This window comes from Equus caballus, chromosome 25 (assembly GCF_041296265.1).
Source record: "Equus caballus isolate H_3958 breed thoroughbred chromosome 25, TB-T2T, whole genome shotgun sequence".
NCBI classification, from domain to species: Eukaryota; Metazoa; Chordata; class Mammalia; order Perissodactyla; family Equidae; genus Equus; species Equus caballus.
This window is the reverse complement of record NC_091708.1, coordinates 9,362,620-9,374,893: the sequence shown is the minus strand read 5'-3', so window position 1 is coordinate 9,374,893 and position 12,274 is coordinate 9,362,620. Positions and strand designations below refer to the sequence as shown.

The 12,274-nt window shown below is 46.5% G+C and overlaps 1 long non-coding RNA gene across 1 annotated transcript; it reads left to right on the top strand.

The window, feature by feature from the left end:
* The first annotated feature begins 3,241 nt into the window (after positions 1-3,241).
* LOC138920814 (uncharacterized) lies at positions 3,242-11,481 on the top strand. The gene is made up of 3 exons (XR_011432668.1): positions 3,242-3,373; positions 6,981-7,056; positions 11,343-11,481. It is a non-coding gene; the product is annotated as an uncharacterized lncRNA (long non-coding RNA).
* Positions 11,482-12,274: the final 793 nt, after the last annotated feature.

The following is a 12,274-nucleotide window of genomic DNA, read 5'->3' as shown; positions in this document are numbered from 1 at the left end:
GTGACGTCTTTCCAGACTTTTCTCTATGTTTCTACAAACATGTGTACATGTGTCACTCAGGAGTGGTTTTATTTTCTTAGGAGAAGGGGTGCTGGCTTATTGCTCCCCCTTTTCCTATGAGACCATTCTGTAACTTGCTGTTTTCCTCTGTTTATGGTGGGCAGTTCCCCAGGCAGCACACTGTTGGAGTGGCTGTTGTTCCATTTTGTGCACATGCTGTAACTTGTCTATACATTTCCCTATTGATGGATACGTGGATCTTTATAATGTTCGTCTATTAAAAATAACCCTGCAGGAACACCCTTGGTCACACATGTGTGCACACTCGTGTGGGGGTGTCCTTTGGGTAAGATTGGGATTGCCGGAGATGCACCTCGCAGAGCACCCAGCCCGGGGCCTGACAGTCACCACGTCATCACTCTGAGCCTGCTCACCCCATCACCTGAGAAGCACAGTTTTTGTCTCCCCATCCTTCTGTCCAAGGTGGTCCAGCCCACCTGTCCCCCAGCCCCACAGCATTCTTCAGCTCTAATACCTGCAGCCCCTCAGAGGCCACTTTGTTCTTCCCTGTGGCAGCCAGGAAAGGGATTAACTGAAGGAGCAAATTCAGGGCCAAGTCTTGAGAGCACAAATGGTTGATCTGAGGATACTTTGTTGCTGTAACAAATTACCACAAACTTAGCGGCTTAAACAACACAAATGCATCCGCTTACAGTTCAAGCGGCTGGAGCCCGAGATGGGCCTCGCTGGACTCAAGTCTGGTGCCGCAGGCCGGGCTCCTATCTGGAGGCTCTGGGGAGACTCTGTTTCCTTGCTTTGTCCTGTCCACCTTCTCGAGGCTGCTGGCGTGCCTTGGCTGGGGCCCCTCCCATCTTTGAGTCTTTCTCATATCGCGTCGCTCTGGCCTGACTCTCCTGCCTCCCTCTTCCACATTTAAGAATGCTTTTGTTGACATTGGGCCCACTCGGATAGCCAGGATAATGTTCTTGTTTTAAGGTCACTGATTAGCAGCTAGAATTCTATCTGCAGCTGTAATCGCCCTTTGGCCGTGTGACATGCAATAACTGTGCAACATGACGCACTCACTGCACTGGTGTTTTGGGGGGGGTGTCTTTGGGAGACCGTTATCATGCCTACCACAGATGCCAAGAGTCCGAAGATGGGGACAGAGCCCAGACAGGAGCCTTCTAAGGAGTTTAGATCTGCGTCTGAGGAAGAGCCCTCTGAGCCAGTGGGCAGTGGGGAGGTGAGGCCGGGGAGGCCAGTCAGAGCATACTACAGCGGTGAGGCCTGTGCAAGGACAGTGACAGTGGGGATGGGGAGAGGGCACAGAGAGGGTCAGGCTAGGACAGCCCCATGGACAGAAACAACAGACCAAGAACTAGGAGGCAGCTGCCCCTGGCCCAGGGCCAGGCCCCACGCAGCGGCTGAGGGGCTGCCCCGAGCCTGCATCTCGGAAGCTCTCCAGGACGGAGGGCTGCTCTGTGGCACGCACCAAGCTCTGGTTTCCCAGGTGGGGCCTGCGGGCGGCTGGAAAGGCCTCTGCCTGGAAGTCATAAGTGGTGGCAAGGAAGTGCTCCCAGCTTTGGGCCCTGCCATCTCCTCCGCAGCTGGGGGCAGGGAGGGGGTGGGAGGAGAGCTGCAGTGGCAGGTTCTGCAGCTTTGCCTGAACTGGGGACCTCGGATCAGGGAGGCATGGGGCGGGGGCAGCACAGCCAGCCCTCTCCCTCTGGCTCTCCTGAGCCCCAGGACACTCCCTCTGCTCTCCCCACCCGCCAAACACAGCCTCAGGCCCAGAAGACCCTGCAGGGACCCTCACCCCCAGTTCCCAGTGTTCTCTGGGAACTTAGCAACTGTCCCCCGCCCCCAACCTTGCTTACCTCAACCACACAAATGAGGCAGAAGATGTGTGTGTCTGCGTGTGTGTGTGTGTGTCTGTCTGGAGAATTTCTTCCCATTTCTATGTCTGTATCTGACTGTTTTTAATTGGGTCTTTTTTTAAAGATTGGCCCTGAGCTAACATCTCTTGCCAAACTTCTTTTTTCTTCTTTTTCTTCTCCCCAAAGCCCCCCAGTAAATACCTGTATATTCTAGTTGCAGGTCCTTCTAGTTGTGGCATGTGGGATGACGCCTCACCATGGCCTGATGAGCGGTGCCATGTCCGTGCCCTGGATCCGAATGGGTGAAACCCAGGGCCACCGATGCGGAGCGCGGGAACATGACCACTGGGCCCGGGCGGCCCCTGGACTGACTGTATTTATGTCTCTATCTCAGACTGGAGTTGGTTTATTTTATCATCCAAAAAATAGCTTTTGTTCCTTTTCTTTTGTTAGTTTCTTGTCTTTTTTCATTCAGAGCAAACCTATTCATTACAGGAAATACAGATAAACAAAAAAGGAAAACATTTGAAACACACAGCCTCCAGCCAACCCAGAGACTGTCGCTAGTTAACACCTGGGCGTGTGGCTCTCCACACCTTTGTCTGTGCCTCTAATTGTATTTTAACAAAAATAGGGTTTTACCACATTTGTACTTCTCTAATTTACTCTACTTTTCCTTACTGATGGCTGATAAATGCCCTTTCATGGTAACGAGTTGAATTGACCTCATCGTTTTAAGCCTGAATCCCCGTCAGGGCTGTGCTAGGACTTGCTGGACCAGCCCCTCCTGCTCCATGTCTAGGCTGTTTCTGACTTTTCACTGCTGCAAATGTGCTGGATGAATGCATCTGTGTGTGTGTGTGTGTCTGTGTGTCTGTGTGTCTGATTGTGTCTGTCTTTTCAAATGTCATTTCCCAAGGGAAGTAGGGACCTTTTCTACTCCTTGGAACAAGTGGTTTCCTTTAAGGAAGGTACTTTCCTGGAAAACATGCTATTTCAGGGCCTCCTGACTCCAGGATCCAGCCCGTTGCAGGGAGAAACACCACCCTAGTTGCAGGGCCAGGAGCGTGGAGAAAGAGCAGGGCGGGCTGGGCCCCTCCTGACAGCCGGGTTTCAAGGGTCTTCCCACTCTCAGACATCCTCTGACAGGGCAGGACATGATTCTCTATCCAGAAAGTTAGTGGTGGGGGCAGGGCGAGGACAGGGCTGGGTGGAACAGAGCAGGGATCTCCCAGCCCTTTGCCCTGGGGTGGAGCTGGGAGGGAAGCCATGGTTGGTGGGGCAGAAGCTAGACCTGTGCATGGAGAGGCACAGTCCGGACCTCTGCAGGTGTGAAGCCTAAGGGAGGCCTTGGTGGGCGGGCTCAGGGCTGAGATCTGTTAACCCAGAATTCCAGCCCTCGACAGATATTTGTCTGGGGAGAGGCTTCGTGGGCGGCCCTCTAGAACTGTGTCTGGCAAAGACCCCTTTCTTCTTCTGAGACAGAGATCCAGGTAGGTCAGGTGTGAGCAAGGCTTTTGTCCAAGGAAACCCAGGGCAAGCCAGATGCCTGGTGCTCTGGCCTCCCCTTCATCTTCAAGATGTGAAATGGGTCAGCTCAGAGTTTGCTTGATACAGGCCCCTTTTACAGAGGAAAAGTGACGTGGGCTCGGTGAGTCAAGGAGTCGAAAGAAAGATTTCTTGGACTCTCAAGGTCTGGCAGTAGTGCTCTTTTATTCAGAGAACAGCATGGAGTAGCATGGGGACAGGACCCATGGGCAGTAAGAGCTGCAATGTGTTGAGGCTTAGAGCTAAATTTATAAGGCATAGGTATGTGAGTTATTTCTTTACAAGACAAAGGAAAAATCATGAAAAAAAATCATTAAAGTGGTATCAGTGCAGGTGGGGTCTGGTTATGGGGTGGTCCTGTAACTTTGGATAGGAATCAGGTCGGACCAGGTCAGGACATCCTGTGCTTCCCGGAGGATGATCTAGATGGGCATGTAGGGCAGGACGCCTTGGGCTTCTCTCCCTGGGGCAGGGGCAGCCTTGATCCTCATCAAAAAGGACGGGTTAGCTTTGCTCCTGCATGTTCCCACTGCAGAAGAGCCGCAAGGCGCTGGTCCAAACTGCGGCTCAGGTCCCTCAGCTGTGAAATGGAGAGCGTGGGGCTGCTGTGAGCACGGACGAAATGACATGTAGAAAGCATGGTGCCTGTGCACAGGAGGAGCCCAATAAAGAGGAACTCGTAATAGTAGTAGAATGAAAGATAGAGTACTGGCTTTGGAAACTGGGGGCCTGGGTTCAAGAGTGGCTCGTCCCAGACTTCCAGGGGGAGCTGGAGCAGCCCCACCCCTGCTGCCTCCAGCAGTATGCCAGGCTTTGCTAGCATTCTGGTGCCAGGCTTAGTCTCTGTTCTTGCACTGCCGCTCCCCTCCCTCGGGGACAGAGGGGCTTCCTGGTGGCCTGCTACGGAGCCCCTACCTCCTCTTACACAATGGGCTGCATTGGGCAGAATGGCAGGAGCACCTCCGGCCAACACACACGACATACACACGCACACACACATCACACACCACACACTTACTCCACACTCACATCACATACCCCACACACATTCTTACACCCACTCACTCCACACCCTCAAGAAAAGCAGGACTATAGGAGCTGCTCATCCCTTCTCTGGGTCATCATTCCAGACTTTCCTTAACTCCACCTCCCCGTACCCGTCTGTGAGCAGATGCTCTTGCTTCCTTGGGAAAACAGACCATCTGGCACATTGCCCTCATCCCCCATCTCCCGCTGACACGCATACAGGCAGCATTTATCTGTATCTCCAAACATCCTTCCGGCAGCATTCCCCCACCCTCAACCCACCATCCAGGCCTGACCCCTCACCCCCACCCCCTTCCTGTGCCGGGGCTCCCAGCCTCACTCCAGGGACCTCCTCTGTGGCTCTCTTCATTGCTGGTATACAGTCAGTGTCTCCCTCTCCAGTCCTCTCCTTTGGGCCTTACATGCGCTCAATCTCTCCCCTTCTTAAAAATAATAATAGTAAACTCCCGCAGTGCGCCGCCCTTCTGGCCACAATGCGTCACCCTTCTTCCCTTCAGATTGTCTTCAGTTGTGACCTCCCCTTCCTCCGCTCCCACTGACTCCACTACACTTGCACACACACCACACACACACACGCAGCCCACAGACATGCACACACACACGCACCACTGTAGGGCCACTCCCTTCACTCCGCTAAACTGTTCACTAAAGTCACTTTCAACTGTCGTGTTGCAAAATCCAAGATCTCTCCCCGTGCTCACTGTCGCCAGCCTCCCTGATGCTTTCAACCAGTTGACCCGCCCTCTCTGAGAACCACTCTCTCCCCTGGGGGGGTTGCCAGAAAAAGTATAGGACACTCAGTTAAATCTGAATCTCAGATGGACCATAAGTAATGTTTTAGTATAAGTATGTCCCAAATATTGCATGGTATGCATTTATACCAACAATTATTTGTGATCTATCTGACAATCAAATTAATGGGATGTCCTGTATTTTTAATTGCTAAATCTGGCAGCCTGGCTCCCAGCCTCTCTGCCCCGCACACTCCCCCATTTCCTGTCCCTTCTCTGGTCTCTCCTCCTCAGCCCCTCCCTTTTGTCAGCCCGCCCCAGGGCGCTGGCCTTGACTGCCTTTCCTTCTCAAACTCCCTGCTCTCCGGAAACAGCTTTTTCTCGCATGCCCTCAAGTTCACTTCCACATGGAACCGGCCTCCCCCAGAGTCTCCAAGGACCCTCTCTCCAGCTCCACTGCAGGAGCCACCACTTTCCGGCAGCAACGGCAGATTACAATGCTGATGTGTGTGTGTGCTTGGAAAGACTGCACCTGCCCTGTCTGACAAACAAGGCTGCCTCTTTGTTGCTTCCTCTTCTGTTCTCTGGAAGCATGCTGGCTAGATGTGGCACAAAGTGCTTCCCTCAGAACCTGACTGTTGTCCAGACTTATCTCCTCATGCCAGGTCAGGCTGAACCACTTATTCCCTGCCCCTATATGTTCTCTGAACCTCCACGCAGCTTGTTCCCTCTGTCTGGAACATCCTCCCCTAAATTCTGCTTGTTGAAGTGCCCCCTTTCCTTTAAGTCCAGATCAGGGGCCATCTCTTCCAGGTTTCCCTGGGTCTCCCAGCTCTCCCTCTCCTGAGCACCTAAGTCTGTTCCTTGTGGCCTTGTCCAGCTCACTAAATTGGGAGTGCATTGAGTGCTGGGACCATGTCTGGTTGACTCTCACATTCCTTGGGCAGGGTCTGGTACACAGTCAGTACTTAGCTAGTGTTTATTGAATGAAGGAGTGAATGATTGAATAAGAGAACCAGTGATGGAACGAATGAATAAATGCGTGGGTAAGTGAGGAAGGAAGACCCAGTGAGTAGACAGAGTGGGTGAATGGATGGACAGATGAATGAATGAGCAAGTGGATGGTTGGGTCAGTAGATGACTGGATGGATGGATGGATGAGTGGATGAATGGTTGGATAGGTAGATGGATGGACAGATGAGTGGGTGGATAGGTGGGTGGGTGGATGGATGGATGAGTGGGTGGGTGGATGTTTGGGGGAGTAGATGGATGAATGGATGGATAGATGAGTGAGTGAATGAGCAAATGAGTAAATGAGGAGACCTCAGGGCTTGCCAGACTGCCCATTACCTGTAGAGTGGGTCTTGGCTTGCCCCCAAGGCTTTGTTTTCAGAGTCACGTTGATGTGGATCAACGCTGCCCCAGGGAGAGAAGCCCAAGGCATCCTGGCCTACATACCCATCTGTATCATCCTCCGGGAAGTATAGGACATCCTGACCTGATTCAACCTGATTCGTATCCAAAGTTATACAACGACCCCACCTGATAACCACACCCCACCTGCACTGATACCATTTTAACAACTTTTTTACATGATCTTTCCTTTGTCTTGTAAAGAAATAACTCACATACCTATGCCTTATAAATTTAGCCCTACCTTCAACTCCTTGCAGCTCTTCACTGCCCATGCGTCCTGTCCCCATGCTATCCTCTGAATAAAGGAGCACTACACCAGACCTTGAGAGTCCAAGAAATCTTTCTTTCCACTCCTCAGCTCACTGAGCCCGCATCAATTCTTCTGGTGGCCCATACAAGGATCTTGCTTCATCAGCTTGTGAGCTTAAGTTCTGGTAAGTGCATTATTCTTCCTTGTGCCTTTCTCTTTTTCAAGGATGGATCTAAATTCAATTCTCCATCGGGAACCTTCTCAGACAGCTGTGTGAATCCAAGTTTGCTGCCCATGGCTACTCTATGGGGCAAACCATGGCATTCAGCTCGAAGAGAATCAGTACCTTAAGGCTGAGGGTGATGAAGAATGAATTAATCCCTTCCTTCCTAATCCTTTCTCTAATATATAAATTTGACATGAGCACGGGTTGACCACTTAAGTCATTAGGACAGTCGCCAATCTCCAAGACTCCTGTGGCAGGTTTCTTTCCCTAAGGCTGGATTGGCATCCTTCCCTAAGGCTGGATTGGCATCCCTCCCTATGGCTCCTGACCACACTCCAAACCACGGGAAAGTCCCAATCAGGACTCCGGTTCAAGGAAAGTACCAAACTCTAAGCTTTGGTTGAATATGGGAACCCCTTCTTGGGAGAATGGCTCCAGGATACAGTTGGGTAGAATGTTCCCCAGACCGGCAGAAAATTCTTCACTGTTTTTCTCTATTATCTCTGGGACCATTCACCAGGCACCTATTACTGCCAGGCATAATAAGGAAGATATACAAGGGATGAATGCAGGGGGATGCCCCCATCACTCCTTGCCCAGTAGCCCGCATAGGCAGAACAACAGGTAGGACGCTGCCCTAGGTTCGGGGAGAATTTCAAGATAATGGACCCTTTACTTTCATCTCTCTTAAAGCTACAGTGGCCATTTTGGGCTCCTTTTGAGCTTTGCAACTGAGAAACAAAGAAATCTTTAACAAGCCAGTCTCCACCCCTGGGAGTCCCCTGCCTTGTTTCCCGGCCTGATCACCTCGGCGACCCCAAGTGGGATGCCCTCTCTTGGCAGTTGACTCATTCAGTATTTTAGGCACCTACTGAGTTGGTTCTGAGGATAGGAGACCTGTGATCTACTCTGTGAGCTGTGCTGCCAGGGTTGTGTGCCCCGGCGCGGGAACTATTGTATGACCCTTATCTTGATAACCCTTGGGAAGAGGCCATGAGGGTGAGGCCTGATCCCCTCTTTTCCCTTCTTTGTCTGTCTTGTTTGTCACCTTCTCTGTTGTCAACAAGTGGAGGTTAAGTTCAGGCTGGACCTGAGCAGAACTGGGACTTTCTGTAAAATCAAAAACTTGAAAAACTTCCTGCCAGGGACTTAACTCTCAACCCCGGCATTGGGAGCCCCAGCCCCCAGCCAGCTCCAGGCCTTTGCCTCCTGCCTCCCTGGTTCGCCTTGTGCTGGCTCAGCGACTTAGGGCCAGGGCTGCATGGGACTTGACTAAATCTTATAGCTATGTTGACATCTGCAGTCGGGCTCTGCACCCTTTCTCCAGCTGCTGTCAGTCAGACACCAGCTTTACTGCCATGGGGAAGGCCCCAAGCATCCCTGGAGACCCACCCCTCAGGTGCATTCTAATTAATTGGAAACACTTTCAATTGGATGGGTTATGTCCCAGAAACTCCATCTGGGAGAAAACTTGAGTGGTTTCTCTGTGCCTTTGTGATGCAGTTGGACAGGTAGATCAACCTATAATGTCATCTGAGTTACAACCCAGTGTCTGAGAAATCAAGAGCAACTGTCCTTGGAAAATCCTTGCAAGACTGGAAATGCATCTCTAGAGGCAGTTCAGGTTCCACCCATTTCCCTTATGTCAAAGAGCCTGCAAATCCTCTAGGGACTATCTAGCCCGTCACTAATTCCTAAGACTGAAGGGAAAAAAAAGGGAAAAAGGAAAAAATGGCCATAAGCATGCCCTTCCCAAAAGATCTAGCCTCTTGAGTGTCTTCTCCACTAATATTGGTAAAAAGGCTTAAAACAAAATTTGGATTCATAACCAGGGAACTTTATATTACTGTACCTGATTCATGGAAGTAATTTTAAAACAATAGCTGTGGAGACTCTGTGTATGTGCGTCTATATGGATGTTATATATGTGTGATATTTTACCTCCAGATGGTATGGCCAAAACTAACAGCTCTGTTTAATTGGCTTAAAGTAAGTGCTTACATAAATTCTAAGGGTAATAGAAATTAACCCAAGGTCTTTCAAGTTAACATGATATAGATTAATCTTTGGTGAATGAAAGCTTGTTTAAGATTGTTGATTTGATTGAAATAGACATGTCCTCAGAGTTTTCAGTATTTGGATATGATGCAGACATGCAGCCTGGGTTTGTAAGTCAAGCTCACGTTGTCTGCTAGAAATTCATCAGCAAAATAATAGCTTTAAATGATAGCTAATTTTGTCTACCATTTCATGCAGTTCTCATGGGTAATCTGAACATAACTATTGGAAACAAATTATTTGGATGGGTAAGAGTTTGTGGGTACAATAATTGTTTATGGTCTGTATACTTGAAAGAAAACAGCTTCCAAATTCTTTTTGGTAACTTAAAACTTTAGAGTTTTTCCAAGTTAAGTTAAATGATAAAAAATCTGTTGAGTATCTGGGTCATTTTTGGATAGGATGGGACACTGAAACATTATTGCTGAACATGTCTAAGTTATCTAACTTTGGCTTCTTGTTGCAGAGGGGTTAAAGGATGTTTAGGTCTATTAGCAAACATGGCTTGTGTTTTATTACTGTGAAGTGGCACATTTCTAGAAATTATGAAAAGTGTTTAGAATGCTGATATAAAAGAAAGTTCATAATTGCTTACCTTTTTAATTTTTACTAGGGTCTGTTAAGGGTTAAAAATTCTAATTAATATATATAATTAAAGCTACTAAAAATTAATCAGGAAATCAGCTCTGTATACAAGGAAATTAAAATGCATATTTCCAGTAAAGAGGGTATAAAGAATGGAAGCATTTTTGTTTGTTGGGTTAGGAAAGATAAATTTATCCTAAAGTACTAGAAGGGAACAAAGGAAGCATGGGACAAATTCTGAATGTAAAAGGAAAGTTGTAGAAGGTTTATGAAGGAGAAATTCTGAAGAGAGTTCTATGCCTTGTCAAATTTGCTAAGATTAAAGTAAATCCAATTAAATAAATGAGTTTTAATATCAAAAACAAGCCATTGCAAAAATTAAAATTTGGTTTTCTCTCTCAAAAGGATAATTTTCTTGAACTTTTGGTCTGCTCTTGATAACGAGGTTATGAAAGGTTTCTTTACTTTTGAGTAAATCCACCTAAAAGACAGAAAAACTATGTTTTGTTCAAATAATTCACTATGTTCAGAATTATAGCAAATTATTATGAAGTCTCTCTATTAAGATTTTTTGAGTGTTTCTGTTGTCATTTTGAATATATGCCTGAGCATATATTCCTAGTGAATGTTGCTTCCTATTTGAACAAGTGTTTAAAACCTTTTGATACTTTTGACAAGCTTCTCCCTCAAAAACATATTCAAGTCCTGAATGAAGGCTTTCTTTTGACCCAGTAGAAGGAAGAGAATTTCTTTGAGAGTTTCAGAGGGCCTCTGAGACTTCTCAAAGAAATTTATTCTCTCTTCCTATAAGGAAGAAAATACTAAACTAATTAGGCTTATTTGGTCTATTAAATTACATAGGAAGCCTTGTCAAATAAGTGATGATAAACCTTCTTATGTGGTATTACTGGGTAAATTTTATTGATATAAATGTTTTAAAATTATATAACATTCCTAAAATTCTAATCTGTCCTGGTTGTCAGCCATAATTCCAGTTATTATCTTGAAGTGTTGTATGTCACAGAAGTACCAAGTTTCTTTGTCAATTTTCCTTTTGAGTCTTTTGTCATTTGAGATAGTTGCTGTTTTACTCTGATGCTTTTTGCTTTTGCAAATGTGTTTCATCTTCAGAGAAATTCATGGAAAGGATTCTGACACAGGATTCTAGAATACAGGTTTCTGAAAAACTTTCAGATCATAAAACTGAACTGGGTAAGAAATCACAGAACTCTATCAGAGAAACTCATGACCTCATAAAACTGCCAAGAGAAGATTAAGATCAAGAATCAATTATACAGGACTGTATGAACTGATGAGGATGATTATAATTTTTTATGACTTTTGTTTGAAATATTGTTAATTTTTTGATGTTTTGTTTTCTCAGATTTAAGAAAATTTTTTTCTCTTTTCTCTTATGCTAACTATAACTTATAGCAACTTGGTGAAATTATACCTTTGTAAGCAGAACTGAAACATTTATCTTTTTCTCCCTATCTGACCCCTCCAGAATTTGGAAACTTAGTGAATGAGTGAGTATGGTTATTTCATGGCAATATAGTTATTTGCATAAGTTCAATAAGAATCTGTTCTCCTTATAACAGGACACATTTGGAAACATTGGTTATATAACCAAGGCTTTGACTAGAATGTCATATTTGAGAGAAACACACAGGCTCAGATATGACAAGCCAAATTTTGAGAAGTAAAGGTTGACTTTCTGGAATAAAGCCACTTGGAAATATGGGCCTAGTACCTTGTTTACAGAGATTCCAGCAATCTTACTTGGTAAGTAAGGAAGGTCACTTATCTGGCAGGTTCCTGGAACCTCAAAATATTTTAGAGGACCTTGAGAAGAGAGGAATCCACCCAAATCTGTAGGTATTGCAGGCAAAATCTGATGGCAAGTCCTTGGCTTGGCTTTTCTGGCCTCAAGAAGCTTTTAAAGTTCAGTCTGATATTCCTCATTAAAAAGTTCCAGCAAAGTAGATTTAAAAGAGCCTATATGACCAACTGCTATTTGCTGCACTTATGTAAATAGTTGGACCAAGTTTTATTGAAACTACACTTATGTTGCAAACCAGTTCATCTTAATTTGCCTATCTTTTGTAAAAATAAGGGTGATTTTAGAGAGCTAAATTATGTTTCAGTAGAAGCTATGGTACACATTCATGGATATTAGATTCTAGCTCTTCTCTTCTACAAGATTCATCTATTACTAATCATAATGTCTCCTTGTGGCCATCTGCTCTGATACCTGGGAGCTCCCTGGCCACTATCAAACCTTTTCCTTCAACTCTACTGCCCAAATATTAACTAGATTTGCCTCGTCACAGGTGGATCATAAACAATGAGTTCCTAAGGTAAAGTCCCCAAACTATCAATACACACAGGACGGACTATATCAAATTTTGGATGAATATATTTGGTTCACTCCTACTAGTTGTCAACTCAGTCAAAAGGCCACTCTATGTCAAGAACAAACCAATCACACTTGTGATATGTGACCTAATAGCACCCGAGCTATGGGACAAAT